The sequence below is a fragment of the Panthera onca genome, chromosome C1 (genome assembly GCF_046562875.1).
Source record: "Panthera onca isolate mPanOnc1 chromosome C1, mPanOnc1 haplotype 2, whole genome shotgun sequence".
NCBI lineage: Eukaryota > Metazoa > Chordata > Mammalia > Carnivora > Felidae > Panthera > Panthera onca.
In genome coordinates this window covers 130,693,693-130,704,768 of record NC_138346.1, presented here as the reverse complement: position 1 = coordinate 130,704,768, position 11,076 = coordinate 130,693,693, and positions in this window count along the sequence as shown.

Sequence of the window (11,076 nt, the reverse complement as noted above, 5' to 3'; positions counted from 1 at the left end):
ATTTCTATGATCCTTTCTTCCAATATGACAGTGAGGAGCTTAGCATTCAAGACATGTATGCAATGAGATCATTAGAGCAAAGAAAATTTTATCTTAAAGAAAGGAAACACCAAGATTTTGAGAGCTTGTACACATACTGAAGTTGAGTTTCACTTTTGGCTCCATGTTTCGTGGCAGCCACAGAAGTTTGAGATCCATAGGTGAGCCTAAAAACCCATAGACCCCTACAATTTCAGCAGCTCCTTTGAGGGTATTAGTCATTCAACTGCGTCTTTAACAAGTGACAATTTTTCCCAGACTACAAACACTCACCCATGAAGCCCTGTTGTATTGCTCTGACCTTCAGTATCTTCTCATTGTCTATTCTTGTCTCCAAACGATCAAAAGTGAGAGAGATACATGGTGCTCTGCTTCCATTCATTTGCTGTCAGGTTTCTAGAGAGGAGGCTAAGCTAGCATTTGGGGTCAAGGAGGGAGACTGGAAGCAGGTAGATAAAAGGTCAATTTGCATTTTCTGTTTTGCCCATTTTTAATTAACTCCCAGGTATTTTTTTAAATTCACATTACTTCTACTGGATACTCTAAGGGGGCATAAGAGAATAAACTTTGGATCATTCATTTTCACTGTTGAATAAACCTCTCACGGTTATTTGAAGTGTAATTTGGTTCTCTGATGCCATTCTCCACATCACATTTAGAATCTTCTGCTAATACAGGAAGTTAATTTGCTTTTCCTTCACTCAAGATATTGATACATATTTATGAGAACTGGCTCTTGGACCATCCTGCAGCATATCATCAATAAACAACCAACTATCGACAAGACAGCCATTGAAAGAGAACTTCTCAGAATATATGCCCCTCCTGGAAATTCTGACTTACAATTTAGAGTAGAAATCAAAAACTAATAGTAGCTTTTATAATTGCAAGTGACTATCACATGTTCTCACAGAACCCCAGGACCCCCAAGACCCTGAGGATCAAATGAATTATCCCAACTTTAAACACCTTTTTCTATCCAGCCTTGCATCTCCATACTCCAGCCTTAAGAGGGTACCACGGTTAGATGTTAAAAATTACTTATTACATAAATTTTTGAGTACCATGTCCAAGAAAATATAAAAAAGGTGCATTCCTAGGACTTTGTAGGGGTATGTTCTGTTTAGAAAAAATGAGAATGAAGTACAAACAAGGAATCTTTAATTTTACATGCAGAAAGAATAGAAGAGAATCCAAATAAGAACACCATATCCACTGCTCCAAGTGGCTGGTAATATTCTGGGACCCAAGAAGCAACACGTGGGCAAGAGGGGAAGTTTTGGGATCCCAGGACTAGGTAATCAAAGCTGTGCCCGTCAGGACACCTAGAGGTGAGACAGGGACTAACCAGCAACAAGGGTCTCAACAGGAGGCGCAGGGGATGATGTACTTCTCTTTACTCTGCCTGAAATATCTTTCCCTTACACTATTATGATGCTTCTTTATATTCTTCAGTTCTCAGTCAAATGACACTTCCTCAGAAATGACCCCTCTGACCACCCTCTTTTACATACTTGCAGTACCCCAGACATTCTTTTTGTTTTTTTTTAAGATTTTATTTTTAAGTAATCTCTACACTGAATGTGGGGCTCAGACTCACAACCCTGAGACCAAGAATTGCATGCTCCACCGACCAAGCCAGCTGGGTTCCCCAACATTTTTTTATAGACTTTATTGTCAAGTTAGCTAACATACAGTGTATTCAGTGTGCTCTTGGCTTCAGGAAGAGATTCCCATGATTCATCACTTACATACAACACCCAGTGCTCATCCTAACAAGTGCCCTCCTCAGTGCCCATCACCCATTTTCCCCACTTCTCCTCGCCCCCTCCCACTCCCTTCCACCCTCAGTTTGTTCTCTGTATTTAAAAGTCTCTTACGGTTTGCCTCCCTTTCTGTTTGTAACTACATATATATATATATATATATATATATATATATATATATATATATTATATATATATGTGTGTGTGTGTGTGTATATATGTATGTATGCATATATATATACACACACACATATATATATACATACATACATATATATATATGAAAAAAGAAAAAAGAAGAGAAAGAAAAAAGAATATGTTTTCTTTCCCTTCCCCCATAGTCTTTTTTGAAGTTTCTCAACTTCCACATATGAGTGAAAACATATGATGTCTGTCTTTCTCTGACTTACTTATTTCACTTAGCATAATGCCCTCCAGTTCCCTCCACCTTGTTGCAATGGCAAGATTTCATACTTTTTCATTGCCGAGTAGTATTTCTTTGCATATATATAACAGACATTCTTGATGTCATTGTCAGCTGACTTTTTTCATAGTTCTTACACATATTAAATTATTTCATTTTGGATTTCACTTGTTTTTATTTATCTGTCTCCATATGTTTCTCTATGTTTCTCTTCTTCCTTCTCTATGTTTCCAAGCATATGACTGTGTGTGGATGAGGTGCTCAATAAAGACTTGTGACATGAATGAATGAATGAATGAACAAATCATGCAATACATTCACACATGAACTGCATGCAAACTACATATGTAATCTGCTGCTTGTCAGATTTGCCTTGATTAAACATGTTTCCTCCTGATAGGAAATACTACAATACATCCATTTCTTTCTAAGAGATCTAGAAGAACTTGCCATATGAAGGATGCCCCATCAGTGCAAAAGGTCTTATTTAATCCTCATAATACTCTGTGAGAGTGGTGTTATTACCTATCTTAGAAATGAATAAAGTCACAAGCTGTACATGAACCAAGATTCTGTCTCCAAATCCCCCGTTCTTTTCTTCAGATGAAATTCTGAGCCTCTTGTTATCTGTGGTGCTGAAATGAAAGAAACGTAAATGTTGGTAGGTCACCAATCACCTCTTTGCTTTCTTTTTCTTTCTCCTGGTTTTAATATCTTCAAAAGGTAGGGAGGAGGAGTGTGTGTGTGTGTGTGTGTGTGTGTGTGTGTATGTGTGTGAGAGAGAGAGAGAGGGAGAGAGAGAGAGAGAGAGAGAGAGAATAGATTCTGTGCCAGTGTCCAACATTCATTATGTCCCCTGGAATTCGCTAGTTAAAACATTCTGACTCCTCATTTCTCACCCTGGGTCAGTGCAGTATGTTGAGAAGGATAATGACTTTGAAAATAGAAAATATAAATTCTAATATTGACATTAGTATGTATTAACTTTGTAGCTTTGGGCAAATTACTTACACTTTTAAACCTCAGTTTCCCTAAATGAGAATAATAATATCATTTACATTATACAGTTGTTATGAGATGTAAATGAGGGTTTATATTGAAAAATACTAACAGTGTATTAAACACTCATAAGATCTGCATAAAAGTTTGCTCCCCTCTGCTTTATTTAGGTTCTATTTTTTCCTTTTTATTATTTTACCCACATACATGTTAGGGTTACTTATTGCTTGGGCATTTCTATATTACTCAAGTAATAAATATTTTGTTTTCCCCCACCACTTTTTTGTATCTCATAAACCAAGTTTAGGCTACCGGTGTTAAACATTTATTTTAGTGGGTTTTTTTTTTATTATTGTTTGATCTTGTCCCTCTGATAATCCACAAGTGTGGAAGTAGAGCTGTCTGTGGTTGTGATTTTTTTTCTAGTTATAACTCTAACTGAGCATAAAAAGAATTATAGAGTCTTAAAATCTGGAAGGAAAAAAAAAACTTAGAGGTCATTAGTTCCAAAAGTCAGCTGAATAAAACTTGCCTGGGAGCTTGGCAAAAATACAGATATTACAACCTGGCCGCATAGATTCCGATTTAGTAGGTATGGAAAAATACTCAGAAATTAGTACTCTTATGAAGCTCCCCATGAATTCTGTGCACTGCCAAGTTTGAGAAGCAATGAAATATAGACTCGCAGTTTTCAAATATTGTTAAATCTGTGGAAGACTTTTTTCACCTCTTTACTTGGAACCTCAATATGTAAAACTAATAAAAGTAGAGCTGTTTTAATTGAAGGCAGGGGATAGAAACCCTGGATGCTCCCTTACTCTATGGTTCTTGAGGACCACTGAACTTTAACGAGGAACATAGTATGAAAACTATTGATCTAGACCAAGTCTTCTAAAATATCACTAACACATGGTCATTCAGCTCCAGTTTGAAAGCTACCAGTGATATAAAACCTTCCTGTTATAAATAGCTTTTATGATTGAGATATACAGTTATTTATTATTTGCTTATAATATATTGCTCCCCCAGACTTTGGCAGGCTTGTACACGGACATAATTAAATAGTTCAATTAAGCATAAAACTAAAATTCTCACTGGAGTGAACATAATACTTTCTTCCCATCCCTGCTTCCTGGTGTTCTAATCATCCTCTTCTGTCTCCTTAATTCTTTCCTTAATTTCTCTTTTTTTTCCCCAGATAGTCAAAATATAACAAAGAAATAGCATACAGAAGGGCAAAATGCTAAAAAAAAAACCAAAAACCTTTTAAATTATAAAATGGAAAATTTATCATTGCTTTGACAACGGGAAAAAAAAGTGAATTAGCTCGTTTATGTCGTCTCTTGATATAGTTTGTAAATATCACAAAGATATTTAAATGTCTGCTTATTCTACAGCACATGCTCACAAAAATATTTTTGAGCACATACTCTGTGCCCAGCCATGTTCTAGCACTGGATACACCAAGGCAAGTCCAATCCAGCTTCTGCCCTTCATGCATTCACAAAGTAGAAGAGGATACAAATACATAAACAGTTGTAACATAAACAATGAAGTAAGTGCCAAAAAGACATTATAAGAGCAAAAAGGGGAAGGTGACTAGCTGCAGGAGGAAGAGCTCTTTGAATTGGGCTAAGAAGAGTAAATAAAGGAATCAGAAGAAACAGAAGAGGGAAAGGAAAGAAAGACCAGTAAAAAGTACAAGAAACATTTTTCTCAAGAGCAAAGAATGGAAAATAAATGAAATATTTGGAATTTTACCAAAATAATCATGAAGAATACAAGATCTCTAAGAAATCTCTGTGATTCCCAATTGTGAATTTTAAGTAAATCTGAGTTCTGAAAGACAATATAATTTCATCTGTATCATAACTCAAGAGAAATGTGTTAAATTAACAGCAGCATGAACCTTATTTTGTTAAAAAAAAATCTAGGTACCAGGTATGGTGTGACAGAGTAAGAATTACTGAATTTCATTATTAGCCATATAGATGTATTTGACACTTTATATATATCAAGCAATTATAGAAAGAGCATTATATCAAAATACTAGAAATTTAATTTTACTTTAGAAGAAAAAACTCGTATGTTTCATCAGGTTTGTATGTTGCCAAATCAGCATTAATACCATCTTCTTCTGATATTCCCTCTATATAGCAAGGGAGAAGCTGGAGAAAACCTACATTTCCCAGAATCCCCTTCCCTGTATAGTTCCAGAATGCCGTCCCCTAATGAGAGGACTTCAATGCAAGGAAGTGAAACGTTGAAGAAAAGACGCCATCCTTTCTCAGAAAAAGTTGTAGCCAAACTCCTGGGCAGAAAGCAGACTTGAAATTTAAATTAGCATACAGGGGATCTTATGAATCATCCAGGACGGTGCTACGGACTGAGAGAGTTGGTGGGAACTCTTCTGAGGTTCTTGGGGTTTGCAGCTGCTTCCAGGTGAGCTCTTGAAAACCACAAGTGTCAATGCTTACAAGCAGAGACAGTCTGTGATGGCTTCATTGACCTTTGCCTGAGTTTGCAAATGGTTCTGTAAGCCTCCAATTCCCTAGAGGAAAACACTTTTATACTTGGGATACATAGACTGGCTTCTTTGTCCTTCCTGAACCCAACTGGTACAATCAGAAGGAAATTCTTCATTAAGTTTCTTACTACATCTCCTTCATCATAAACAACATTGCAGTGATGACAATTGTTGTACTAGTTATTATAATTAGAAAGGTTGAATAGAGAATTGTGGACAAGTGCATATACTCTGTGGAACCAGGTTCCTGGGGTTCACATCCCAGCTCAGCAATTTTCAGGCTATGTCATCTTGGAAAGATACTTAACCCTAGTGAGCTTCATTTTTCTTCCCCTGTAAGATGGGGAGAATAATAATACCTTTCTTAGAGAGTCACTTGAGAATTAAATATTAATACAAGGAAGTTCTATGAAAATCTTTAGCACAAAGTAAAGTTTCAGTAAGTGTTAAGTTGTCATCATTGCTATTTATTCTTTAAATTTTCTCTGATCTCTCTTAAGAGCTCTCATCTGGTAAGTAGTGATGGAGAATCTCTCCTTGACCAAAAGTTAGTTAAACTCCTTTAAGCCCCATCCTTGACTAGGCCCCATCCTTCATCTACTGAGCTCAGTTTTAGGAAAGAATCCTTCTAGGCCAGTTTAATCAAAAATCCGCCACCCTGGGGTGCCTGGGTGGCTCAGTCGGTTAAGCAGCCGACTTCGGCTCAGGTCATGATCTCACGGTCCATGGGTTCGAGCCCCGCGTCAGGCTCTGTGCTGAAAGCTCAGAGCCTGGAGCCTGTTTCAGATTCTATGTCTCCCTCTCTCTCTGGCCCTCCCCCATTCATGCTCTGTCTCTCTCTGTCTCAAAAATGAGTAAATGTTAAAAAAAAAAAATCTGCCACCCTGGATATCTAATTAAGCTTCTCTTCCCTCACCCTTGACATCTAGTCAAGTTGTTCGTTCCCTAAAACATTGATGCCTAACCAAATTCTTCTTGGTAATTTTCCATCCACTTTTTTACCCTGCTGATTGGCTATGAATCGCTTCTCATCCCTATTGTATTAAGTGTTGAGTCAATTTCTCCCTGATTGCTATAGTCTTGAATAAAGTCTTCTTTGCCATTTATGACAAGTGTCTAGATTTTTTTCTCTTTTATAGTGGCAGGGAGAAAAAAAAAGATAATTTTAGTCAACTCCCTTTATACATAGTCCAATAATTTAAATATTCTCTTTAGATTTGGCCTATTCTCCCGCCCCCCTTTTTTTCTATGCTTCTGTTTAAAATGTTACCTGGGTATGCAAGAACACTTTACTTGACCTTGTGCTAGTCTTTAGGTGTGTGTCATTTTGAATCCACTAGTGTCCAACTGGTTTTATTTTATCCTGGCCTGTTGGGATCCTCCCTTTGACTGAAGAGATTATGGTCTACTATTTCTCAGCTCGATCAGGACATGGTGACCCCTCTCTGCAGACTAAGCCTTTTCTGGGCTCTCAGTGGTGCTGAAGACCACTGAGTCTCCACTATACTCTATCTGGCATCTGATTCAGCTGCTCCTTCCTCTCCCCAACCCTGCACCACCAAAGATTTTGCTATGATGACTCTTGGTTTCCTCCATGGCCCCATCACATTCTTACTGGTGCTCAAATCTATGTCTATGCCATATAAGATCCAAGAAAAGTCCTCAAGTACAAAACAGAATCTCTGTAGTTGACAATGATTCCATATTGGCCTGGATTTGTTTTGCATAATGATCTCTTCAGCTCACTAATGGGAATAGGGCAAGAGTCCACCCCCATCTAGGATATCAAAGCTGACAAACAAGATCTTGTAGACCCAGAGATTTCATCCAATATCTTTCCAAACTCACTCTCATCTTCTTTCAGTTGTCTCTACCCATAATCCTCTCAGGATCAAAAAGAAATAAAGTTCCCTTTTAATTTTTCTGTCATATCTTGAGGTAACCTCATCACACTATGGTAGAAACCCTATCACATGACATCAAGTCCAGTGCTTTGCATTTTAACTGGGAGGTAAAGGACTTTTAAAAAAAGTTTCTTTTTTAAAAATACTCAATTAAGTTGCTATAATATTCCACTGACTTTTTTTTCTCTATGAGTTCCTTTTGTAACAATCCAAATTTCCACTCTGAACTCCTTAAACATACAAAAATAAGAATAATAATAATAAAAATAAAAATAAACAAATAAAAAGTCAAAGATAAAACACTCCAGTAACAGAGCTACTAAGATTAAGCAGAAAATTGGTAAAGCAGATAAATACAAGATGGAATATAACTTTTTCTATACTAGCATTACTGCTTGAAATTGAAATGGGACAAAATAACTCATTTACAATAGCAACAAAAACTGTTATATATCAAAGCATTAATTTAACAAAGAGGTTAAGACTATATGATGATCATTATAGGAAAACTTCTGATTAAAAAGCACAGAACCAAGAACAAAAAATGAAAAGATATAATATTTTGGATGGGAAGATTCAATATCACTAAAACATGAATTTCCTCCAAATTAATTCATACTTTTAATTCCAGTACCAAAGGTTGTTTTGTTTGTTTGTTTGTTTAAGGGATGGGGGAAATGGGTAAAATTATCTTAAAGTTAATGTGACAGAATTACAAGAAATTGTAAAGAAACAGGGTGATGAAAGAGGATTTATCTGAGCGGATATTAAAAATTATTATAAGTTCTCTGTAGTTCAACAATATCATGATAGGAAGAAAAAATAAGTCAACTGAACAAAATACTCTAGAAATAGTATGTCACACCCTAGGCAAAGATCCACTATTTGACAAAGATGGTATAAATTAATCAGCAGAAATACAGTTTATTTAGTTAATGCAGTGGTGCAATTGGCTACCATCCAGCAGAAAATAAAGTTGAACTGGTACCTCACACTGGAGAGACATAAAAATAAATTCAGATGGATTAAGAACTTAAATATTTTTAAAGTAGTTACAGAAAAATAGACACATAGATATAACTTAGGGTTGGAGAAGCTTCTTAAACAAAATGGAAAATCTAGAATATCTAAGAAATAAAATAAATGTTTTTGACCAGGTAGAAATTAAACATTTTGGTACAGAAAATAATATCATTTTTAAAAAGTTTAAAAAAATTAAGAAAAGTATTTGCAACATATTGGACAGAAAAGAAAATAAATACTTGTCTATAGTATACAAAGAATCATTTTCAAATGAATAAGAAAATGGCAAATTACCAAATAGAGAAATGGTCAAATGATACATATAGGCAAATAACTGAAAAACCAATAAAATGTGATAGATATATGGTCACTAGATATGCAACCTCATTAGTATCTAAGAAAGCATAAACTAAAGTGATCACTGAGATAAGTTTTGGTTATTATTGGATCAACAAAACTAAAATTTTTAAAACATAATCTCCGATGACAATAAACGTAAAATGAAGTATAAAAAATAGAAAGCATTTTGGCCTCTGGTAAAGCAATCTCTCAATATATATTAAAAATAAAAATGCAAACAACCTTTGTACCTGTCAGAGTTCTTGGCTATAATAAGAGAAATAGGGCCTCGATAATTTAAATAGTAAAGAGATTTATTGGAAGGAGATTAATCACTGACAGGGTGCACAGAAGGGTTAGAGAATGAGATCAGGGAAAGGGATGGGGATCACTCAAGTTTGAACAACTGGAGCCACAGCCAAGGGCAAGCCCAGGAACAGCCCATTTCTCCCAGGGGACACTGGACACTGTTGCTGACACTCCACTCAATTTTCAAGAAAAGAAGGACTTTAAACTCTCAGTTTTAAAAATTGGATTTTGTTTTTCTAAATGAAAAGTTACTTGAGAAAACAATGTCTCTTTTGGTGAAACGTACCTTGAAACATTTTTAATTCCTTCAGTTTCAGTTCAATTTCTTTTTCTCAGAAAAACTTCAAAAAACAATTAAATGGAACAATTTTAGTAAATACTAGTAGGTGTATATGTCAATATATACATGTAGATGAATGACACTCATCAATTTTTGATAATAATTTTTGGTAATGAAATATTTTGGATATTTCTTATACATTTTAATGATTGGTAATTTTTTTATAATTAGGAATATCTGCTTTATTAAAACAATAATTTATTTGAATAAAAGTAGACTGCACCATTGACGTATTTTGAAAAAAACTATGATTACTTTAAATACTTTAACCCTGTAAATAGTGGATTTTTTTTCCCCATAGCAAGGTGACTGGAGAGAATCAGTTCCGGCTTTGGTTCCAAAGTTGAATTCAGTCAGGTTTCTAGATTGACTGGATTCTCTAGAATTTTTGATGTGCTGCCACCTTGGTTTCAAGAAGGCTGCAACAGCTTCTAGCATGTTGGGCCACAGGACTGTCCTCAAAGATAGAAAGTGCAAGGCATTGCCTCTTTCGCTCAGTGATACTGCCCACCAGCTTTCTCTTTATATCTCACCTCTACCCTACTTTTTGTCTGGCTTTCCTGAGATTAGATAAAAGAGATCTCTTCATGATATAAGAACAAAGTTGAGGGACATATGGATGGCTCAGTCGGTTGAGCGTCCGACTTCGGCTCAGGTCATGATCTCACGGCCTGTGAGTTCGAGCCCCACATCGGGCTCTGTGCTGACAGCTCAGAGCCTGGAGCCTGCTTCGGATTCTGTGTCTCCCTCTCTCTCTGACCCTCCCCCATTCATGCTCTGCCTCTCTCTGTCTCAAAAACAAATAAACATTAAAAAAAAAAAAAAAAAAAAAAAAAGAACAAAGTTGGGATACTGTTAGCCAGGAAAGGGGAAGAAAGAGATGATGGCTTTTAAAGAAGCAATCTGCCCTGCCTATTACCACCATTACCATTTTGTTAGTTTCTGTGTGTGTGAGAAAGAGAGAGAGCGAAAGCAAGCGAGAGAGAGAGGGAAAGGGAACTTCATAAACAACTCCAAACTGTTTATATCTATGTTTATTTTTGTAGCAAATATAGAAATTCAAGATCTCAACTTAGCTAGTCATCTAGGAAAGACATTTGGCATTTTCATGAGATATTCTTTATTTTGCTCTTCATTAATCCTTAAGTACAGAGTTTATAGGGTAACAATGGCTTCTCTTTCCAATATATTTCCTCGGATTTTGCTGTTAACTTATGAAATTTGTGGTAGGGACTAGGTTTAAAAAGCTTAGACAACTGGTGAATTCATATGTCCATGTCTCTAAATTAATTAGAATGAGCTACATTGAAATTAGCATTTAATTTGTACTTTATATTTTCCTTAACCTTTTTGAAATTCATTGCTAATACATTCAAAGTAATATAAATTTTTTGTCCCAAAAACAT